Source organism: Mobula birostris, chromosome 3 (assembly GCF_030028105.1).
Source record: "Mobula birostris isolate sMobBir1 chromosome 3, sMobBir1.hap1, whole genome shotgun sequence".
Lineage (NCBI taxonomy): Eukaryota > Metazoa > Chordata > Chondrichthyes > Myliobatiformes > Myliobatidae > Mobula > Mobula birostris.
Genome location: NC_092372.1, coordinates 158,987,652 through 159,012,414, shown reverse-complemented (window position 1 = coordinate 159,012,414; position 24,763 = coordinate 158,987,652). Strand labels below are relative to the sequence as shown.

At 42.1% G+C, this 24,763-nt stretch overlaps 1 long non-coding RNA gene across 3 annotated transcripts in view; it reads right to left on the bottom strand.

The window, feature by feature from the left end:
• LOC140195376 (uncharacterized) overlaps positions 1-24,513 on the bottom strand; it is a 190,508-nt gene extending 165,995 nt beyond the window's left edge. For all 3 annotated transcript variants that reach the window (XR_011885448.1, XR_011885449.1, XR_011885450.1), the window contains exon 1: positions 24,406-24,513. This is a non-coding gene — a long non-coding RNA (uncharacterized lncRNA). The remainder of the gene's footprint in view (positions 1-24,405) is intronic.
• Between the last annotated feature and the right edge of the window lie 250 nt (positions 24,514-24,763).

Here is a 24,763-nt window from a genome sequence, read left to right as displayed (position 1 = left end):
TGGTGAATACCGAAGAGAAGTATTCATTGAGGACCTCGCTCACTTCCACAGCCTCCAGGCACATCTTCCCACCTTTATCTCTAATCGGTCCTATCTCCACTCCTGTTATCCTTTTGTTCTTCACATAATTGAAGAATCTCTTGGGGTTTTCCTTTACTCTACTCACCAAGGCCTTCTCATGCCCCCTTCTTGCTCTTCTCAGCCCCTTCTTAAGCTCCTTTCTTGCTTCCCTATATTCCTCAATAGACCCATCTGATCCTTGCTTCCTAAACCTCATGTATGCTGCCTTCTTCCACCTGACTAGATTCTCCACCTCACTTGTCACCCATGGTTCCTTCACCCTACCATTCTTTATCGTCCTCACCGGGACAAATTTATTCCTAACATCCTGCAAGAGATCCCTAACATCCTGCAAGAGATCCGTAAACATCGACCACATGTCCACAGTACATTTCCCTGCAAAAACATCATCCCAATTCACACCCGCAAGTTCTAGCCTTATAGCCTCATAATTTATCCTTCCCCAATTAAAAATTTTCCTGTCTTCTCTGATTCTTTACTTTTCCATGATAATGGTAAAGGCCAGGAAGCAGTGGTCACTGTCTCCCAGATGCTCATCCACTGAATTATTAACTAATACTAGATCTAGTATAGCATTCCCCCGAGTCGGCCTGTCAACTTACTGTGACAGGAATCTGTCCTGGACACACTTAACAAACTCTGCCCCATCTAAACCATTGGAACAATCAGGTGCCAATCAATATTAGGGAAGATAAAGTCACCCATGATAACAACCCTGATATTTTTGCACCTTTCCAAAATCTGCCTTCCAATCTGCTCCTCGGTATCTCTGCTGCTACCAGGGGGCCTATAGAATACCCCCAATAGAGTAACTGCTCCCTTCCTGTTCCTGACTTCCACCCCTACTGACTCAAAAGAGGATCCCGCTACATTACCCACCCTTTCTGTAGCTGTAATAGTATCCCTGACCAGTAATGCCACCCCTGCTCCCCTTTTTCCCCCATCTCTATCCCTTTTAAAGCACTGAAATCCAGGAATATTGAGAATGCATTCCTGCCCCTGCCCTGGTGCCAGCCACGTCTCTGTACTGCCACTACATCATAATTCCATGTATGTATCCAAGCTCTCAGTTCATCACCTTTGTTCCTGATGCTTCTTGCATTAAAGTACACACACTTTAGCCCTTCTACCTTCCTACCTTTACACCCTTTATTCTGTTTCCCTTTCCTCAAAGCCTCTTTATATGCTAGATCTGGCTTTACTCCATGTACTATACTTGCAGTTCTCTCATGACCTTTATCCTCCTCCACCTCACTATCAGCTCAAACACTCTGGTTCCACTCCCCCTGCATGTAAACCCCCGGAGCAGCACTTGCAAACTTTCCCACAAGGATGTTAGTCCCCCTCCAGTTCAGGTGCAACCCGTCCTGTCAGAACAGGTCCCACCTTCCCTGGAACAAGGCCCGATTGTCCAGAAACATGAAGCCCTCCCTCCTGCACCAACTTCTTAGCCACATATTGAGCTGCATTATCTTTTTCAGGTGTTAATATATTTAATATAAAGATTTGTGCAAAATTCTCATAACAAAAGCTTGATACCATGCACCTATAGATATGATGAAGGACAATATTTCAATATGAATTTTTAAGGAATTTTGACTAAGAAGTTGAATTATGCAAGAAAGTTGTTCATGAGCTAACTTATTTAAATATCATTATAATCATGGATGCGATCTAAATTAATAGATTTGAATTGAATTGAATTGAATAATTTATTACATTTATTCAGGCTTGTTGAACTTAGATATAAGTCATAGCAATGTGTAGGAAAGTGCCGTTGACAGCAGTATCAGTCTGCACTTTCCTCACCAAAAGCCTGCTTTGCAGGGCTAATCTTAAATTTACTTTGACAATTACTTTCGTCTTCTGTATTCTTGCTCACGACACCTCCAGTAACGCATCAGTTCCTCTCTATTTCATCTGATTTTAAATACCTCTGTCAGATCCAATCACAAACTTTTCTTTCCCACGGGAAATGAACCCAGCTTCTCCAATCTATCTGAGTTACTGAATCTTGGATTCATTTTCTCTGCATCTTCTCTACAGACTAAGTTATTTTATTGAAATGGGTCACACAGAGCTGGACACAGTATTTCAGTTGTGGGTGGATCAAGGTGTTTAGATGCTTGTCGTAATTTTTTTGTACGTACTCTATTCAGGATCACGTGACTGTTTAGCTTGTTTTGCAACCTGACCTAACACTTCCAACAGTGTATACACATACACACCAGATCTCTTTGTTCTGTACTCCTTTCTGAATTTTGCACTCTTGTTTATATTGTGTTTTCTTGTTCTACCTACTGAAATGTAACCCTTGGAATTTTTATATTTCTAATCTGCTTATACCCTTTTGATGTCTGTTACTCTCTCTCTGGCTATCCATCCCATAGGATGATGATGGTTCCTTTCAGTCATTTAGTCATAGTAATAGTCATATTTTATTGATCCCGAGGGAAATTGGTTTTCGTTACAGTTGCACCATAAATAATTAAATAGTAATACGTAAATTATGCCAGGAAATAAGTCCAGGACCAGCCTATTGGCTCAGGGTGTCTGACCCTCCAAGGGAGGAGTTGTAAAGTTTGATGGCCACAGGCAGGAATGACTTCCTACGACATTCTGTGTTGCATCTCGGTGGAATGAGTCTCTGGCTGAATGTACTCCTGTGCCCAACCAGTACATTATGTAGTGGATGGGAGATATTGTCCAAGATGGCATGCAACTTGGACAGCATCCTCTTTTCAGACACCACCGTCAGAGAGTCCAGTTCCATCCCCACAACATCACTGGCCTTACGGATGAGATTGTTGATTCTGTTGGTGTCTGCTACCCTCAGCCTGCTGCCCCAGCACACAACAGCAAACATGATAGCACTGGCCACCACAGACTCGTAGAACATCCTCAGCATCATCCGGCAGATGTTAAAGGACCTCAGTCTCCTCAGGAAATAGAGACGGCTCTGACCCTTCTTGTAGACAGCCTCAGCGTTCTTTGACCAGTCCAGTTTATTGTCAATTCGTGTTCCCAGGTATTTGTAATCCTCCACCATGTCCACACTGACCCCCTGGATGGAAACAGGGGTCACCGGTGCCTTAGCCCTCCTCAGGTCTACCACCAGCTCCTTAGTCTTTTTCACATTAAGCTGCAGATAATTCTGCTCACACCATGTGAGAAAGTTTCCTACCGTAGCCCTGTACTCAGCCTCATCTCCCTTGCTGATGCATCCAACTATGGCAGAGTCATCAGAAAACTTCTGAAGATGACAAGACTCTGTGCAGTAGTTGAAGTCCGAGGTGTAAATGGTGAAGAGAAAGGGAGACAAGACACAAGACAGTCCCCTGTGGAGCCTCAGTGCTGCTGATCACTCTGTCGGACACACAGTGTTGCAAGCACACGTACTGTGGTCTGCCAGTCAGGTAATCAAGAATCCATGACACCAGGAAAGCATCCACCTGCATCACTGTCAGCTTCTCCCCCAGCAGAGCAGGGCGGATGGTGTTGAACGCATTGGAGAAGTCAAAAAGCTTGACCCTCACAGTGCTCGCTGGCTGGTCCAGGTGGGTGTAGACAGGGTTCAGCAGGTAGATGATGGCATCCTCAACTCCTAGTCGAGGCTGGTAGGCAAACTGGAGGGGATCTAAGTGTGGCCTAACCATAGGCCGGAGCAGCTCCAGAACAAGTCTCTCCAGGGTCTTCATGATGTGGGAGGTCGATGCCACTGGCCTGTAGTCATTGAGGCCGCTGGGACGCGGCGTCTTCAGCACAGGGACGAGCCAGGGCGTCTTCCACAGCACAGGAACCCTCTGAAGACTCAGGCTCAGGTTGAAGACATGGCGAAGTGCTCCACGTGGCTGAGGGGCACAGGCTTTGAGCACCCGGGTACTGACACCATCCGGGCCTGCAGCCTTGCTTGGGTTGAGACATTTCAACTGTCTTCTCACCTGTTCAGCTGTGAAGCCCACCATGGTGATTTCGTGTGGGGAAGGGGTATAGTCATGAAAGCAGGGTAGGAGACTGTGAGGAGGGGTAGGAGGGGAGAGTGGAATATGTGTTGGTTGCGGGCCGACAACAGATGAATCATGTGGGGGATGGGCAGGGACCACAATGTCAAATCTGTTAAAGAACAGGTTAAGTTCATTGGCCCTGTCCACACTGCCTTCAGCTCCTCTGTTGTTAGTTTGCCAGAACCCAGTGATGGTCCTCATCCCACTCCAGACCTCTCTCATGTTGTTCTGCTGGAGTTTCCACTCAAGCTTCCTCCTGTACCTGCCTTTAGCCTCCCTGATCCTGGCTTTCAAGTCCCTCTGTATTGCCCTCAGCTCCTCCCTATTTACATCTGTAAACACCCTCTTTTTAGCATTCAGGATGTCCTTAATGTCCTTTGTCACCCATGGCTTGTTACTTGAATAACAATGGACAGTTCTTGTCGGAACATTGCAGTCCACACAGAAGTTGATGTAATCAGTGATGCACTCTGAGCCCATCAATATCCTCTCCATGTGGCTCACAGAGTGCCTGCCAGTGGGGTTTACCCCGCTCCTCAGAAAGGAACAGTGTGTGCGTGAGTGGATTTTAAGTGAGTAGGGGGTTGCACAGGTCCAGACCCATCCTCTCGACATCCCCTCCCAGATCCATCAGCGCGGTGGGGTCCAAGACGGCTGCGGGAAGTTCTGTTGCAGTGAATGGCCAGACCAAGCTTCAATGCAAGGGATGCCCTTTCCGCGCTTCACAGCACGTGTTTGCTAGATGGCTGTTGTCCCTACGAGAGGGTTAATCCGCCCTTTGACAGGTCTTGTTTTCCATCCTGCAGGGTGTCTAGCCGCCCTCCTCACCAGGCAAGCCTGGCGAGGAAGCCGCTTTAGTCACCGACCACCCGACCATGTGACAGGTAGTACTGGGTTATGTGCTACCAGTAGCACTCAGACGAGTGACCTGACCTGTTACTATTACACAACAATTATTTCACAACATAGTTCACAACAATTATTACTCTAATGTTATCTCAAATTGTATTCCATTACAAGTTTTCCCCTTTATACCCATGGCTCGTTCATCAAAACATAGGAAAAGCAAAGGTTTTAGAAACCATCTATATATTTCCCTCCAGTCGAAAGATAACTACCTACTCTACTGCCACGAAGAGGCCATACTCAGCTTGGAGGAGCAACACCTTATATTCCTAGCCTCCAACCTGCTGGCATGAACATCGATTTCTCGATCTTCAGTAATTGGACTCTCCTCCTTCACCATCCCCATTCCCATTCCCCACTCTCACTGTATCTTCCTACCTGCCCATCACCTCCCTTTGGTGCTCCTCCACCTTTCTTTTCTTCCATGGTCATCTACCCTCCCCTATCAGATTCCCCCCTTCTCCAGTTCTTTATCTCTTTCACCAATCAACTTCCCAGCTCATTTCTTCACCGCTCCCACTCCCAGTTTCACCTATGGCCTACCACATTGTGCTTCTTCCTCTCCTCCCCGTCTCCTTACTCTGACTTTTCATCTTTTTCTCCAGTCCTGATGAAGGGTCACGACCTGAAATGTCGACTGTTCACTCTTTTCCATAGATCCTGCCTGTCCTGTTGAGTTCCTCCAGCATTTTGTTTGTGTTGCCTGGATTTCTAGCATCTGCAAATTTTCTCTTGTTTGTGTTCACTACTATCTTTTATTTCTTGTCATTTAGTCAATTTTCTAGCAATGCCTCTTTAACTCCATTGGCCTCAATCATAGTGACAAGACAACTGTGTGGCACTCCATCAAATACACAAGGGAAGATAGTTATGGCATTTGGAGATCAAGCTTCTCACTGTAAGACTTTCTCCAGCTTAGGCTGGTAAGTGACAAGTACATTCCGTGTTCTGTGAGTCCCAGGTAAATGGCCATCTCCAACAAGATCAAGCCTATTGAATTCCTTTTGACATTTCGTAACATAATTATCCTTAAAATTCACCACCCACCAGCATGCTAGGAGTGGATCAGTACTGACCTGAAGCTAACAGAATCTCTCTTCTAAGTGCTATGACCGCAGGACAGAGGTGAAATATTCCGCAGCACCTACTCACCCTCTGAGACCCCAAAATTTCACCATGTTTCAAAAGGAATGTCAGAGGTATAGTGCTATATTCTCCACTTGCATGAAGTGCAAGTTCAATAAGGAGCTCAATGTTGTCTAGGCTGAAACTTCCCAGGAGATTTGCTTTCCATCTGACATTTTAAAGTCCACTTGCTCCACACCATTATATACCATCTTTGAGGTCTACCACAACAATTCACTGAGGTTATTTAAACTGCACCTCCTAAATGTCTAACCTCTACAATCTAGATGGACAATCACAGGTCCCTCATGATGTCATATATTGTGCTGACTAGTATTCTTCATTGTCACTGAGTCAACATTCTGAAACCACCACCTCACAGCACTGCCAAAGACTCTTACCACTTACAGTAGACTGCAGCAGCTAATACATCTGCTCTAAGGCAAGCAGTGGTAAAGTCTGCCTCGCTAGTTTATCTCTATATCAATAACAAGGAACTTAAGGGGGGAGGTAAATGAAAAGCTTATCCAAATGTGGATAAATCATGGTGTAAAATATTTAGAATATTGATGTAGTGCCTGCCCTAATGATTACTAAGACAAATAATGTAGCATATAGGTCTGTACTTTTCTTGATAAACTTGATGTGTGCCACAATACACACCAGATGATGCGAAGGATTGAACTAATATTTTGCTTACCTACGCAATCTCATGCAATAGAGTCATGGAAGGGATACAACATAGGAACAGCCTTTTCCATCTTCCACACTTATCACTAACCACCTGTTTACATTTACAGTACTAAACTAATCCCATTTTATTCTCTTCCCACCCACCCCCCATTCTCATCAACTCAACCTGATTCTACCACTAACCTACAAATGAGGGGCAATTTACCGTCACAAGTTTAACCTACCAACCTACACAACTTTGTGAACTGGGAGGATACCAGTTTTCCTGGAAAAAGAATCTATGTGTTCACAAGGAGAGCATACAATTGACCCTAGGGTTTTTTGAGCTGCGATGCAGAGGCTCGATCAGTTGAGATCCAAACTAACTACAAATCCAATTCAAACTACCGGGGGGGCTGCATTAATTAACAAAGGAGGACAAATTAAAGAGTACATATTACACTCAAGGACAAGAGCAGACCATCTAAGTTTCCTGCCTGGCTTTCACAGTAGGAAAAATATGAAGTTCAGAGATCTAAAAACTTACAAAACAATTTAACTTAATTTGAAAAACAACTTCTATTTGCATGATTTTCTCAAAATAAAACACTAATTTGTTCATTTTCACACTGGATAATATTTAATATTAACCATTAATCAGAGTCTACAATCTGTTTCACACATTGTACATTGAAAGGCTCTTGCGCATTTCCTATGCATTCATGTTTATGAAGTGGTTAAGCTCTTCCTGAAACACACAGTAAACTAGAAATATTTTTTTTCTGAATGTACTTGAACAGACTAGAAGGAACGTATTTCCTGTTTGACCTTGCAGGAATGTAACTAAAGCTTGGGTAAAGGTTTCATTGTGCCAGGAATTACAGCTGTTCATCAGGATACAAAAGGACAGACACATATGTCACTGAGAAGTTGTAGTATTGTATCCATGAGCCTTTGCCAGCATTCTTAAATTTCACAGAGAAATAAGGATGTGAAATGCATACAAACTGTCCTTTCCATTGTTCTGAAGTCAATTCTGACGTAAAATGGATATGCTTCTTTCTAGCCAATATACAGATTGTTATCCAGAGAACACTATACTTTTTTCAATCTTATTCCTTCAGTTCTAAATAGGAAAGGTTACTCGCTTCTGAAAATAATCTTCTTTTTCAGTGTTCAAGAGATAATCAGCAGCAACATATTAACATTAGTTTTCTCAGGAATTACTAGAAAGTTCATGAACTTTAGTTGGACTGAAGCCTGACGTTATATAACAACAGTTTGACCAATTATATTATATGCACAGACATTATTAGACTCCAGGGTAATGTAAAACTTATCACATGCTGTGATTGTATTAGAACTGGGCTTAAACTACCGTTAAAATTTTCCATCTTCAGATTTTTTTATAACAGTAGAGGAACACTTCCCATGAAAACTAAGATTCAGCAAGACCTGAAATGTCCCTCTGGGGTGCTAGTAATAAATTTGAATGCAGATTCATTCAGAGTGGTTTTAGCACTATCTGACAGAGGCAAACTAGGAGGCTGGGTGGTTAAAATATACAGTTTCCGTAGGTATATCATTCCATGGATCTCGTAATGCAGGTGGAACACTCATAAATTTTTGTGAATCAGATAATTCATCCAACTCAGCTTTAATCAGGGCCAGGACAGGGAAGATGTTACAGCACTTTCACCAGATAGCACAGAGCCTGCATTGTCTCTAAAGGCAAAAATGGTCCTTCACAAAATGCAAAATGACCATTTTAACACTGGATTTTTGTGAGATTCCAGAAACCACTCAAGTCGGTTTCTGTAAGCATTTTGGGACTTCCCACTTCCTCACACTTTTATGTGAAGACTTACTTCCTGATGTAATCCGTGTGTGGCGCAGCTTTAATTTTCAATTACGCCTGCTTGTTCTGAATTCTCCCACCAGAGAAATAGCTGGAGACACCAGCGAGTGCAGATGCTGGAATATGGATCAAAACAGCAAACTTCTGGAGGAGCTCAATGAGTTGAACAGCATCTGTGGCGGAAATGTATGGTCAACTTTTTGGTTCATGGCCCTGCATCAGGACTGAAAGTATAGACGGGAGGTAGCCAGAGTATGGAAGTGAGAGAAAGAGAGAGGGGTAAAGAGGGGCTGATAGGTGATTGGTGGAACCAGGTGAGGCCAGAATGACAGGCAGATGGAGTCAGATTGGGAAAGAGAGGCTGGTGGGTGATTGGTGGAAGCAGATAAGGAAGGAAAATGGACAGATGGAGCCAATTGATGGGGTAGAGGGAGAGGGAAAATAGAAGCAGTAGAAGGTGACACTGTAAGTGGAACCAGATAAGGGAAGGATGACAGGGAGATGGAAATGGGGGGGAGGTAACAAATCTAGGTATGGGGGAGGTTGTGGAGGAGTGGGAAATATGAACAAGGGAAATCAAAACTGGGTGGACAGGTTGGAATTGAAAAAGAATACAGAGAGTGCAATTTACCTAAGATTAGAAAATTCAACGTTGATACTATCGGGTTGGAGGTTACCCAAGTGGAATACGAGGTGTTGTCCTTCTAGTTCATGTTTGGTCTCAATATAGCGGTGAAGAATGCTGTGGATGAAGAGGTTAGTATGGGGATGGGGAGGGAAGTTGAAACACCATGCAACTGGAAGTTCAAAATGGCCACTATGGACAGAGAAGATAGCTTCCTTCCATCTCAATTATCTGAATCATCTTATTGTATAACTTGTTAGATTGAAGGTTGAAGCATCACTAATACATGCCCATGAGAGTTTAACAGTTATTATACAATTATGTGGAAGACAGAGCTGAGGGCAGATTGAGACCAAGCCTCCCACATCCTGAATAAACCTCAACTTTTCCAGCTCCCAACATCAACACCTCATCACCCATATACGGCAGAGTCATGGACTCATGGATTCATAGATTACTACAGGACAGAAACAGGCCCTTCAGCCCATCTAGTCCATGCCAAACTGTTATTCTGCTCAGTCCCTCTGACCCGTACCTGGAACATGGCTCCCCATACCCTCTGTATACTTATCCAAATTTCTCATATATGTTGCAATCAAACCTGCATCCAGCACATTCACTGGCAGCTCATTCCACCCTCGTAACTCCCTTTGAGTGAGGAAGTTCCCCATAAGGTTCCTTAAAATATTTCACCTTTCACCCTTAACCCATGACCTCTAGCTCTAGTCTCACCCAACCGCAGTGGAAACAACATGCTGGCATTTGTCTTATCTATACACCTAATAATTTTCTATACCTCTATCAAATCTCCCCTCGTTCTCTTATGCTCCAAGGGAAAAAGTCTTAACCGATTCAGCTTCCCCCTATAACTCAGATCCACAAATTCTGATGACATCCTTGTAAACTTTCTCTGTATGTTCTCAATCTTATTGCTGTCTTTCCTGTAGCTTGATGGCCAGAATTGCACACAGTTCTCCAAATTTGTCCTCAACAATGTCTAATGCAACTTCAACACCCCAGCTCCTGTTCTCAATACTTCTATTTATCAAAGACAATATGCCAAAAGCTCCCTTTGTAACCCTATGACACCACTTTCAACGAATTGTGCATCTATACCCCCAGATCTCATCCATTTTACCACACTCCTCAATGTCCTATCATCCACTGTGTAAGTCTTACCCTGGTTTGTCCTTCCAACGTGCAACATCTGCATTAAATTTCATCAACGATGTTTCAGCCCATATTTCTAGCTGGTCGAGATCCTGCTACAAATTTTGATAGGCTTCCTTGCTGTCCACCATGTCCCCAATTTTAGTGTCATCCACAAATCTGCTGATCCACTTTACCACATTATCATCCAGATAGTTAATAGAGATGATAAACAACAACAGACCCAGCAGCGATCCCTGTGGTACACCACTAGTCACAGGCCTCCAGTCACAGAGGTAATCATCTACTACCACCCTCTGGTTTCTCCTGCTAAACTAATATTGAATACAATTTACTGCTTCATCCTGAATGCCAAGCAACTGAACTTTCTTGACAAGCTTCCGTGTCTTTGTCAAAGACTTTGCTAAAGTCCATGCAATAGACAATAGACAATAGGTGCAGGAGTAGGCCATTCGGCCCTTCGAGCCAGCACCGCTATTCACTGTGATCATGGCTGATCATCCACTATGAGTATCCAGTTCCTGCCCTATCCCCATAACCTTTGATTCGGCTATCTTTAAGAGCTCTATCCATCTCTTTCTTGAAAGCATCCAGAGACTTGGCCTCCACAGCCTTCTGGGGTAGAGCATTCCATATATCCACCGCTCTCTGGATGAAAAAGTTTTTCCTCAACTCCGTTCTAAATGGCCTACCCCTAATTCTTAAACTGTGGTTCTGGACTCACCCATCAGCGGGAGCATGCTTCCTGCTTCCAGCGTGTCCAATCCCTTAATAACCTTATATGTTTCAATAAGATCCCCTCTCAGCCTTCTAAATTCTAGAGTATACAAGCCCAGTCGCTCCAATCTTTCGACATATGACAGTCCCGCCATCCCCGGAATTAACCTTGTGAACCTACGCTGCACTCCCTCAATAGCAAGAATGTCCTTCCTCAAATTTGGAGACCAAAACTGCACACAGTACTCCAGGTGTGGTCTCACCAGGGCCCTGTACAGCTGCAAAAGGACCTCTTTGCTCTTATACTCAATTTCCCTTGTTATGAAGGCCAGCATGCCATTAGCTTTCTTCACAGCCTGCTGTACCTGCATGCAGACATCATCCACTGCTTTTCCTTCATCAACTTTCCTGCTAACCTCCTCATAGAACACTAAAAGATTGGTTAAGCTTGACCTATCATGTGCAAAGCCATGTTGACTATCTCTCACCAAGCCTTCTCTATCCAAGTACTTATTCTTGGAGCATTTCCTGAACATCAGAATAACATTAGTTATTCTCCAATCCTCCAGCACCTCACTTATGGCTGAGAACATTTTAAATACAGTAAGACTGCTACAATTTCTGCACTAGCCTCCTGCAAAGTCCGAAGGTACAACTTTTCAGGCCCTGGAGACCTATGCACCCTAATTGACCTCAAGACAGTAAACTCCTCTTCTTCTGTAATCTAGACACGGTCTATACCCTCACTACTGTTTTGCCTCAGTTCTATAGACTCTGTGTCTGGCTCCCAAATGCACACAGGCAAAAAAATCAATTTAAGATCTCCCTCATCTCTTTTGGCTCCATGCATAGACGAGCACACTGATCTTCAAGTGGACCAATTTTGTCCACAATTTTTTTGCTCTTAATATATCTGTAGAAGCCCATACAATCTCCTTCACCTTGTCTGCCAGAGCAACTTCATGCCCTTTTTTAACCCTCTTGATTTCTTTTTTAAGTGTCCTCCTGCTTTTCTTAAACTCCTTATGTACCTCATTTGTTCATACACAAAATACTGGAGGAATTCAACAGGTCAGGCAGCATCTATAGAGAGGAATAAAGAGTTGATGGTTCTGGCAAAGACCCAACAGGATCCAAAATAATGAACTTGTGATTGAGGAGAATGGCCTCAGGGATACCCTGCATTGGATGTTTATCCCCTTTCCCTCGCTTGGTGGTCACCCTGTTACCTGTGCCCTGGACCTTAGGTGTAACTACCTCCCTGTATCTTCTGTCAATCAATCCCTCAGCCTCCTGAATGATCTGAAGCTCATCCAGCTCCAGTTCCAGTCCCCAAAGACAGTTTGTAAGAAGCCGCAGCTGGTTGCACTTCTTTCAAGGATAGTTGTCAAGGGCACTGAGATCTTCCTGTCTTCCCATATACCCAAAGAGGAATATTCCACTGCGCTGACTGTCATACCCACTCCTCTAAATATATAATAAGAAAGAAAGAAAGAGAGAAACTTAGCTAGCCTCTGCCTCTTCTCACTAAAGCTTCTTGATGAAATGGAAAATATATCTGTAATGAAGAAGGGCAGGGTGGTTGGCCAGAGACAGCTAGCATGAACATTAGTACATCTTCAAGAATTGAGTGTGGTATTACTTTTGATGCATTGTTGAATCCGCCACTGTTGTTAATTGGAAGTTTACCACTTCAATAGCACATGTTTGGTTAGTGGCTCTAACTTCACTATTTACAGCATCTTCATTAAAGAGCCTACAGACTCTTTAATGCAAAGAATTTTCTAAATGACTGGAATAGAGCTGCTGGATGTAGTGGTGGAAGATAATATTTAATCTAGTCAAGTGTTAGAAAATATGCTTTGGGAGATCAGATTCTAGTGGGACATAAAGAGTAAGTGGTAGGGATTTTGGGAGCATTGATGTAGAGGGACCCTGTGTGACAAGTCTATAACTTCTTTAGTGTGGTGACACAGGTAGATGGTTCGTCCATCGTCATCAATGAAGACCTTGACACCATTATTCACTTTGATACTGGATGCGATGTGTCTGAAGATGACTGGTCAGGTCAATTTGGGCACGGAATGTCCTGGCACATGTTGGGCAGATATGTGTAGGCAATGTAGTTGTTGCGCTGGTGGCTCTGGACATGTGCAGCTCGCGTTTATGTTGTGCTTCAGCAGTGCGCCTTGCTTCGTAAGCTTGACAGCCCTTGTGGATGAGGCTGCGCCAGGTAGGGCGGTTTTGTGCCAGCGTTTCCCAAGAGGTCGTGTCTATGTCAAGCGACTTCAGGGAGGCCTTTAGTGTGTCTTGGTAACGTTTCTTCTGCCCTCCATGTGACCATTTTCCAGCAGAGAGCTCCCAAAAAAGGAGCTGTTTGGGTATGCGCTTGTCCAGCATGCGGATGACATGACCTGCCCACCGGGTCTGTGCTCTCAACAGCAGTGTGTGGACTGATGGTAGACTTGCTCTAGAGAGAACTTCAGTGTCTGGTACTTTGTCTTGCCATCCGATGCCTAATATTCTGCGAAGACAAGTCATGTGGAATTGTTTGAGCTGTCTTGCATGCCTTCGATACACAGTCCACGTTTCACAGGCATACAGGAGGGTTGTGAGTACCACGGCTCTGTAGACCTTCAGTTTTGTTGCTGGACTGATTCCTCGACGTTCCCATACAGTGGAGTGCAGTCTACTGAAAGCAGAACTTGCTTTGGGAGTTCAGATTCTAGTGGGACATAAAGAGTAAGTGGCAGGGACTTTGGGAGCATTGATGTAGAGGAACCCTTTGTGGCAAGTCTATATCTTCTTCAGTGTGGTGACACAGGTAGATAGGGTGGTGAAGAAGGAATTTGATATGCTTGCTTTCATAGTATGAAGTACTGGGTATAAGAGTTGGGAGTTTATGTTGCAGTTATAAAAAACATTGGTTTGACTACCCTCAGAGTATTGTGTACACTGCAGAAGAATGTGATGGTGATAGAAACAGTGCAGAAGAGATTCATCAGGGTGCTAGCTGAAAAGGAGGGCGATAATTGTAAAGAAAAATTGAATTCTCAGTGGAATGTAGAAACTGACGGGTAATCTTATAAAGGTTTATAAAATTATGAGGGGCAAAGATCGGATAGATAGTCAAAATTATTTTCTCAAGGCAGAGGGTTGTACAACTAGAAGGCACTGTTTTATGGTGAGAGAGAGAAATTTAAAGAGAGGGTAGATTTTGAACCAGAGAATGATGAAATCTGCAACAAGCTGCCAGAGGAGGTGGATGCAGTTATAATTACTATGTTTAAAAAGCACTTGGACATTTAAGTAGATATGGAAGGAATAGAGAGATAATGACTGAAATCAAGCAAATGTTGATAAGGTTCGAGGTCAGCACGGATGAGGTGAACCAAAGGGGTTAATTTCTATGCTGTATGATTCTTTCATTCCATGATTGAAGACCCAACAAAGCAACAGTCCCAGCATTCTAACTTTTGACAGGAACCCTCAGGGCAATGTATCGCTGATACACTGCAGCAAAACCGAGAAAGATGACCTCACCACGAGCCTGTCCATAATATCATTCATTCCGAGTGACCTGTGTTCCTTCATTGATTCTATGGTGAGTCAACTCTTGTTGGTATTTTATACCCGAGTGTCCAGTTACTGGGTTCTCTAGCCTGAGTTCACAGTTACAATTATGTTTTGTCTACTCATTATTTTAAACAATATACTTCAGTGTATTTTTAAACTATTATTTTTTCAATAATTTGCCATTGACTTTAAATTGACTAGAATTACATTGCATTGTATTTGCACCCTTTTTCATGATTATACCTTCTTAACTTCTAAATGAGTCTGAGCTTAGGCAACTAGTTCATAGTTTTCAACTTGCTAAATCATAAACTTGACAAAGAATCAATTGCAAACATAGTTTAATATAACAAGGCTTATTCTGTCACTCTGGGGGGTTTGGCCATCATTGATACCTCTGAACAAGCCCTAAAGGGAAAGACAATGTGTGCTTGAAATTATGTCACAGGAAGAAACGTGCCATTAAACAAGGCAAACAACGTTAACTCAGAGCTAAAATTTCTTCCGTAAAATGAAAAAAAAATTGATTTGGCTGATTCAACCCCTGAGATACTGGAAAATGTGTGCTGGGATTAAGAAACACAATCAGAAAGTCTTTCACATCAAAGTTGCTGGTAGACGCAGCAGACCAGGCAGCATCTCTAGGAAGAGGTACAGTTGACGTTTCAGGCTGAGACCCTTCGTCAGGTCTCGGCCTGAAATGTCGACTGTACCTCTTCCTAGAGATGCTGCCTGGCCTGCTGCATTCACCAGCAACTTTGATGTGTGTTGCTTGAATTTCCAGCATCTGCAGAATTCCTCGTGTTTACGATCAGAAAGTCATTCCTTCTTTCTTGGTTGTTCCTCTAAATGGACTGCCCAGTCCCCCTTTTTTTTTCTCTTTTTTTTAGTATAGTGGGTTTTTTTCCTTATTTTAGATTTAAAGCTTTTTTTCTCTCTTTATGAATTAATAAGAGGATAATTAACTGTACTTCTTTATTATATATTGCATATTTGCTTATTACCTTGTATGATTATGATAATATCTATTTTATCTTTTGTTTATATTGTTGCTGATATATACTTGAGATAATTCTCCATTTTTCTGTATATATGTTTTCTCTAAATCAATAAAAAGATTAAGAAAGAAAGAAAGAAAGAAAGAAAGAAACACGTTTTATTCTGTTCCCATTTTATCCTGTGTAGGAGGAAACAATATTTGTTCCGTAACGCCATTATTGTGATTTTAACTTTAAGGTAAAAAAAGCTACCCACGTTTTTTTTTTGCCTTGGCTTTGGTTTCAATGTTGCTTACGTTGATTAAAGCCACTCTGCACTTTAGGGCCTATATCGAGGTCTTCAATCAATGATTAAAAATCCTACAAATTTGACACATACATCAAAACATACAGTGAAATGTGTCATTTGTATTAACAACCAACACACCCACAGATATGCTGGCATTTTCTGGCGCCACCATAGCATGCCCACAATGTTCAGCAGGACAATACAGAAGTCAGCAGAACAGAACATACCAAGTGACAAAGCAACACCAGGAAAACAAGCTCCATTTCTTTCTCTCACATATACAGTCCTCTGACCCCAAGGCAATCTATCTTCCTCGGCTTCTGGCCTCCAGGGAATTCGGCGATTTGCAGACGTTGAGCTTCGACTTCCCCAGCAGCCTTTCAGAGATTCACAAACTTGGTACTCCAGTCATCAGGCATTGACTTCAGAACTTCTGATCAATCTTTCAGCTTTGATCTGGACTTCTGATCGACCTTCAGGCTTCAATCTTCAGTATCAACCCAGGACTCGCTGATGACTATAAATGAAGACCCTGGACAAGGACCTAAAATACAGACATCAAGCTCCAGACTTGGCAATGACAGAGCCTGAACATTAGGCCTTGAAATTAAATCCTGTCCAGGGACCAGAGCACTGGGCAGAAACTCTTCCTGCCACGTGGAACACCAAAACCAGAACATGCTGATGACTCCAGGTCTTGTCCTTGCTGGTATGGGCCCACCATCCGACCATGTCCTGTCACTGACCTTTGAGCATGGAGTGAGTCTTAAACTCTGGCCTGTCCTCTAATTCCTCCAAATGCCTGTCTCTAAATCCCAACTTCCCTCTCTGTCCCCAAAATCATCCCTACGAATCTTAAAAAAAACTATGGTCCATCACTTCGCCGTCGATGGAGACCGCAGCTCACTGCCATCTTGAAAAAGTACTTGCTTAACAAATCTGCAAGAGATCAATGATAACTTTAAATAATGCAGTAGTTAAGGAGTTGGAGTTAGATGTTTTCCTTGAGTGAGTCTCATTACAGTGAAATACAATGTAAATTGTGCCTGGCATAGTTATGTCATTGAACTTGAGCTTTAAAGTGTCACCCACAAATCAGCACTGCATGAGGAGTAACTCTTCAAAGATGGAATTATTTCACTTGCTATATCTTCCTCTCCCACATCACACAACAAGCACGTGTGTTTTCACTCTTTAGAAAATTCAAGATCGGGGCTCAAACAACGAGTACCACAAACCTGAATATTACAGCCTAACACAGGAAATCTGCAGATGCTGGAATTTCAAGCAACACACACAAAAAATGCTGGTGAACACAGCAGACCAGGCACCATCTATAGGAACAGGTACATTCGATGTTTTGGGCCAAGACCCTTTGTCAGGACTAACCAAAAGAAGAGATAGTAAGAGATTTGAAAGGGGGAGGGGGAGATCCGAAATGATAGGAGAAGACAGGAGGGGGAGGGATGGAGCTAAGAGCTGGAAAGTTGATTGGCAAAAGGGATATGAGGCTGGAGAAGGGAGAGGATCATGGGATGGGAGGAATAAAGAAAGGGGGAGGAGGGAAGCCCAGAGGATGGGCAAGGAGTATAATGAGAGGAACAGAGGGAGAAAAAGGAGAGAGAGAGAAAAAAAAAATTTTTTTAATTAATAATAATAATAAATAAATAAATAAATAAATAACGGATGAGGTACGAAGGGGAGGTAGGGCATTACCGGAAGTTAGAGAAGTCAATGTTCATGCCATCAGGTTGGAGGCTACCCAGACGGAATATAAGGTGTTGTTCCTCCAACCTGAGTGTGGCTTCATCTTGACAGTAGAGGAGGCTGGCCACACATTTTAATTCCACGTCCCATTTCCATTCTGATATGTCTATCTACGGCCATTATATATATTTATAATTACGTATATTTATAATTTTTTTCTCTCTCTCTCCCCTTTTTCTCCCTCTGTCCCTCTCGCTATACCCCTTGCCCATCCTCTGGGCTTCCCCCCTCCTTTCTTTCTCCCTAGGCCTCCTGTCCCATGATCCTCTCGTATCCCTTTTGCCAATCAACTGTCCAGCTCTTAGCTCCATCCCTCCCCCTCCTGTCTTCTCCTATCATTTTGGATCTCTCCCCCCCCTCCCACTTTCAAATCTCTTACTTGCTCTTCTTTCAGTTAGTCCTGACGAAGAGTCTCGGCCCGAAACGTCGGCTGTATTACAGCTTAATCGATGTTATGTTTGATGGTAGTTGTCAGAAGTTGCATTGACAAAACATGGCACCGTGAACATAATGCCATAAGTGAATCAGTGAATATTCCTGATAAGTTTCCTTTCCTCAGGGCCCTCCCAAACCCTCTTAGCAAATCCCTTGTGCTAATCCATACTTCAACTCTCACTTCCCACAAAACTGGAAAAATCTCTGCCCTCATCTGCTTCCACCCACAAAACAATTTTTCAATTCATGAATTACTAAGGGCATTTTAGTACACCCTTCTCATACATTTTTTTTTATCTTCAAATCCCCATCCCCATATTATGTGACTAGAAACATGAAATCTATCATCCCCACAAAGTCATTGGACAGGAATCTATTTGTCAACCTCTCTCCTCCTTCCCCCACTGTAACCAACACAAACATACAAACTACCGTACACAGTTATGTCCAAGACCCTACCACGTGTAAAGATGACTACTGACTGACAAGCTAAATCTGCAATTCCACATGAGATTCTGTGAGGGTGCTATAGCGGAACACATGAAAACTAAGTGAAGAATTGAAACTAATATTAAGGAATACGTTGAACCACATTGGATGACATTTTGCAGAAAGCCATGGTTACAACTATAATTCAGAATAAAAGTGGCTTGTAATTCATTTGGGAGTTATAATACAATATACATTTTAATGCTGCATGTGTGTGGCCAATCATTTGTTTATGGCAATTAGAAAGATTATCCATTCCAGCTACATGCTATCTGAAGATATAATTATAACAGTGCTCTGATAGGAACCTTAATCGTGACATGAGAGTCTAAAGAGCTGCTTTTGACAGGGTATAAAGATCTATTATAGGTTTGCAAAATGGAATATTTTTATTCACCCTCCACTGATTGATGAAGTGACAGAAGGGCAATTCTTCCTGTTGTAGCTACTCTTGAATGGTTAAAACAGCTTATAAAGGATCTCCTTCAAATGCACAAGATATTGGTAGATCTAAAGAGCAAATGCTCAAAGATTTTTCTGCATCCAACTTCATAGATCTGAAGCATCTGCCGTGTATCAGCCAGTTTCATATATTCAAGCCTTCATACAAAATCTTGTTTTTGTGTGAAATGTTCATTTCCCTTCACCCTCCCTAAAACCAATTCAAGAATCCAGTGCTTTTGGCACTTGCTACATTATGCCCCACTCATTAGTTACTAATTCTCACCTACTGACAATCTACCAAGTTAATCTGAGAGCATGAAGAAAGTTTATTTATTATTTATTTTTTATTTATTTAGAGATACAGCATGGAATAGCCCCTTTCAAGACAAGTTTAACATTTAAATTTACCAAGCTTGCTTTGACATGTTTTCCTGCTTGCACTTCAGGTCATCTGTGAAATTCATCCAGAGTTTCTAGCTTTCTTCTTTAGTTGTATTCCTGAGAACTGTTATCCCAAGTATCCCACCTTTCTGCTTCCAATCTTTAATATTCCTCCTTTTAAGCCCTTTCCTTCTAGCTTAGCCGTCATGTTCTTACGTTCTAACTAAACAGACAATATTGCCATGCCAATGAACCCGCATGTTGAACGTATGATAAGGACTTAAGCTCTGCTACAGCTCAAGAGAAGAACCTTGACTAAAATTCATAAAAGATCAGCACTATTGGGTAAATGCCATCCATTATGATATATACTAGAAATGCAAGTCAGCAGCATATTAAATATTGTTTGCAGGCACCTAAGGCCATGAGTAATCTGAATCAATGCTGTGCTTTTCAATACTAAAAGTTGCATAGGATTTTGGAAGTTGCCTCCTGGGGCTGGGCACTCAAAGGTTTAGAGTACTGGTGACCTAGAGCTGAGGTTTTGACTTGGGACAGTCCCTGTGGGATGTTCCGAATGGAAGAGAGTAGGATTGAGTAAGGGAACATTTGACAGAAGGGATGATATAAAAAGAAGCCAAATAGTAACTTTTTCACCAAGAGGATGGTGAGTATATGGAATAAGCTGCCGGAGGAAGTGGTTGAGGCAAGAACAGCAACAAATTTGAAAGGCACTTGGGCAGATGTAGTCCGTCGATAGAAGGGATGTGTTTCAAATGTGGGGCAATGGGGCTAGATTAGATGGAAGTATTGGTCAGCATGCTCCCATTGGGCCAAGGAGCCTATTTCTGTGCTGTATGAATCTATGACTCTAATAGAAAAAGCCAGTTTGGAGTTCGGAGTGAAGTATGGGGCTTGTAACAGGTGGAATGATGCAAGGTAAAGGACCAAGATTGGGGAGGAGATATAAGTGGCTGAGGATAGGAGGAGAAGAACTCCCTGCTATGTGGAGGTTGAGAATCCAAGGGATCAAATGTAATAACTGGATTTACACAGGTTCCAAAAATACTGCTGTTATAAATTCTAAATTGTCTATGTTTTTATAACCTGATATGACTGCTGCATCAATCAAGCTTGGGATGACATCACTGTGGAGAAATTAGACCAAGTTGTCTGGGGAGTGTCAAGTGATGGTCATTCCACAAACAACTTGGTCTGATTTCTTCCATAGTGATGCCATCTGAAGCCTGATTGAGAAAGAAATCACATCAAGTGAAAACCATAAAAACGATAAATGTTGGAAATACTCAGCAGGTCCAGCTAGTCAGTTCCACTGCTGTCTGTAAGGAGCTTGTACATTCACCCATAACCACATGGGTTTCCTCTGGGAGCTCCAGTTTCCTCCCCCATGCCAATGATGTACAGGTTAGTAGGTTAATTTTTCACGTGGGTGTAGTTTTGCAGAATGGGCTTGTTCAGCAGGAAGGTCTGCTACCATATTGTATTTTTAAATAAAATTTTAAAAAATTAACATACAGTATGTAGGACGATAAAAAGATTAGGCCTTCCTTCTCTATATTTTGCAACTCCTACATTCATTTGACAAAGTTCTTTTGTCAATATTCTCACTCTCTAATTGACTGACCTAAACTGCTGAGTATTTCCAACATCAATCTTTTTTTTAGGGTTTTCATTTGTTGCCATTCCCATTCGCTCATTGCCCAGCTATCCTTGTTTACAACTTAGCCCCATGATCCCATCAGTTTTGTCTTACCAGAGGCATCCCCCTCACTACCCTCCTGCAGCTTAACAAGCTTCTTTTGTCTCCTTCCCAGTTCTGACAAAGGGTCTTTGACCTGAAACATTAATGCATTTCTCTTCGCACAGATGCGGCCTGACCTGCAGAATATTTCCAATATTTTCTGTTTTTAAAGTGAGATTCACCGGGAATCAAATTTCCGAAGTGACGTGAAATGACCCAGAAATAACTGTAATCATATTTTACTTTGTAGAAGTCAATTGCGAAATGCATAATTCTGGGGAAAAAAAACAGAGTTACTTGATTAAGTTTCCAAGTCAGTTTCTATTTAGAAAATTACCATTGTCATTTTTTCCATTACTTAATAGAGAGTTTAGAAAATGATTTCAGTGTAATAGGGTTCTATTTAACACTGAGATATGGAAGAAAATCTTCTCTCAAAGGATTGTGAGCTTTTAGCAACATTTTATCGTGTAGAGCTAGGCAGAAGAATGCTTGAGTACATTCAAAATTGTGACTGATGGATTGAAAAGAGTCAAAGATAATGGAGAAAAGACAGAAAAATGGACATAACAATGTTGGATAAGCCACAATCCTATTGAAAAGCAAAGCAGGCTTGAGTGTGTAACAAGCCTACTCCTGTTCACACACTTTATAGACATAGGAACATAGAAAATAGGTGCAGGAGTAGGCCATTTGGCCCTTCGAGCCTGCACCGCCATTCAGTACGATCATGGCTGATCATCCAACTCAGAACCCTATACCTGTCTTCTCTCCATATCCCCTGATCCCTTTAGCCAGAAGGGCCTTATCTAACTCCCTCTTAAATATAACCAATGAACTGGCCTCAACTGTTTCCTGTGGCAGAGAATTCCACAGATTCACCACTCTCTGTGCAAAGAAGTTTTTCCTCATCTCGGTCCTAAAAGGCTTCCCCTTTATCCTCAAACTGTGACCCCTCATTCTGGACTTCCCCAACATCGGGAACAATATTCCTGCATCTAGCCTGACCAATCCCTTTAGAATTTTATATGTTTCAATCAGATCCCCCCTCAATCTTCTAAATTCCAGAGAGTATAAGCCTAGTCGATCCAGTCTTTCATCATATGAAAGTCCTGCCATCCCAGGAATCAATCTAGTGAACCTTCTTTGTACTCCCTCTATGGTAAGAATGTCTTTCCTCAGATTAGGGGACCAAAACTGCACACAATACTCCAGGTGTGGTCTCACCAAGGCCTTGTACAACTGCAGTAGTACCTCCCTGCTCCTGTACTCGAATCCTCTTGCTATGAATGCCAGCATATCATTCGCCTTTTTCACCGCCTGCTGTACCTGCATGCCCACTTTCAATGACTGGTGTACAATGACACCCAGGTCTCATTGCACCTCCTCTTTTCCTAATCGGCCACCATTCAGATAATAATCTGTTTTCCTGTTCTTGCCACCAAAGTGGATAACCTCACATTTATCCACATTAAATTGCATCTGCCATGAATTTGCCCACTCACCTAACCTTTCCAAGTCACCCTGCATCCTCTTAGCATCCTCCTCACAGCTAACACGGCCGCCCAGCTTCGTGTCATCTGCAAACTTGGAGATGCTGCATTTAATTCCCTGGTCTAAGTCATTAATATATATTGTAAACAACTGGGGTCCCAGCACTGAGCCTTGCGGTACCCCACTAGTCACTGCCTGCCATTCTAAATATGTCCCATTTATTCCCACTATTTGCTTCCTGTCTGCCAACCAATTCTCTATCCACCTCAATACCATACCCCCAATACTGTGTGCTTTAACTTTGCACACTAATCTCCTGTGTAGGACCTTGTCAAAAGCCTTTTGAAAATCCAAATATACCACATCCACTGGTCCTCCCCTATCCACTCTACTAGTTACATCCTCAAAAAATTCTATGAGATTCGTCAGACATGATTTTCCTTTCACAAATCCATGCTGACTTTGTCCGATGATTTCACCGCTTTCCAAATGTGCTGTTATCACATCTTTGATAACTGACCCTAGCATTTTCCCCACCACCGATGTCAGGCTTACCGGTCTATAGTTCCCCATTTTCGCTCTCCCTCCTTTTTTAAAAAAGCGGGGTTATTTTAGCCACCCTCCAATCCTCAGAAACTAATCCAGAATCTAAAGAGTTTTGAAAAGTCATCACGAATGCATTTTAAGAACTAATGACTTGAGTATTAAATTATGATTTAAAACACGCAATTCTAGGAACTGAACAAACCTCCCATAAATGCTTACATGCATTAGTGCTTCTATTTACTTTTTGACTTTATTAGGATCTTCTGGACCTCTTTGTGAGAGACTTGCCATGTGAAGTGGAAAGATTCTGTTGGAATAAACTTCTTTGAACTCTTACTCTTTGGAAGTCCTTTAACAAAACATGAATCATCCAACTTCCTTCAGTAATTTGATCCCAGAGAGATGTGCCCTCTTAATAAAAATTAACTGAGAATGATTACAGTGAAAATATTCAATAATGAAATGCTAGCAAAGAAGATTAGACTAAAATCTGACAAGATAATTAACTTTCAAATGGCAATGCGATAGTTCAGACATAACTACAGTATAGCAAGATTTTATCAAAGCTTTCCATTGAGCTTGTAAAGCACACCTTAAACCCATTTGGGGTGACATAATTCTTCCAAAAAGCATATATAATAGATCTTTTCTTTCTCACTAGTACTGTTATTCCCCTCACTTCTGAATTTACTGGAGAAAGGAATATTGCTCTAAAATGAATAAAGTTTAAAAAAAACTCTCTGCCTTTTTATGTTGGACTGGTAGCTGAGAGAACCACTTTTACTGTTGCTTCTGCTTATGATGTAGGCATTCCTGATAACACGAGAGACAGTTTCCATTTTAAGAAAAGAAGATGGATCTGCTATGCTGCACTGGCTCTTGTTTGTTAGATATTCCTCTGAACTGTCCCTCCTCAGAAGGATAAATTATTCAGGCATTTTTTGTTCAGTCAATGTTTTTTTTTGTGGTGATTCCTGTTGTCATAGAGCTCTTTTCCAACAGAAAGCTGTCCAGCTCTGAATGAAGTCATTCCCTGGAACAATGCATGGAGCTTTGCAAAACTTACCATTCTCTTCCTTTCCTAGAAGGTTGGAGTTGTGCTAGTGGCCCAGTTCTTCCTAGCTCAACTGAATCAGATATTTGACAATAAGCCAAGCAGTAAAGTTCTGAAACTTATTTCTTCCCGTGTGAGTTTTACATGACAACGGTTTATTGTTTTCATCACAAGATGTAATTTTGTGCCAAGCAAGGTCATATTCTCAGAGCCACTCTTTAATTTCAATCTTTCCAAAGTCGGGGAGGAGTTTTATGCTATTTTCTTAAACCTTCGGCATTTTTGATGAGATGTTTTACAAATTATTGTAGAAATAATTCTGCATTAACAATAATCACGTGATTAGCAGTGCTTTATAAGTGTTAGCTAT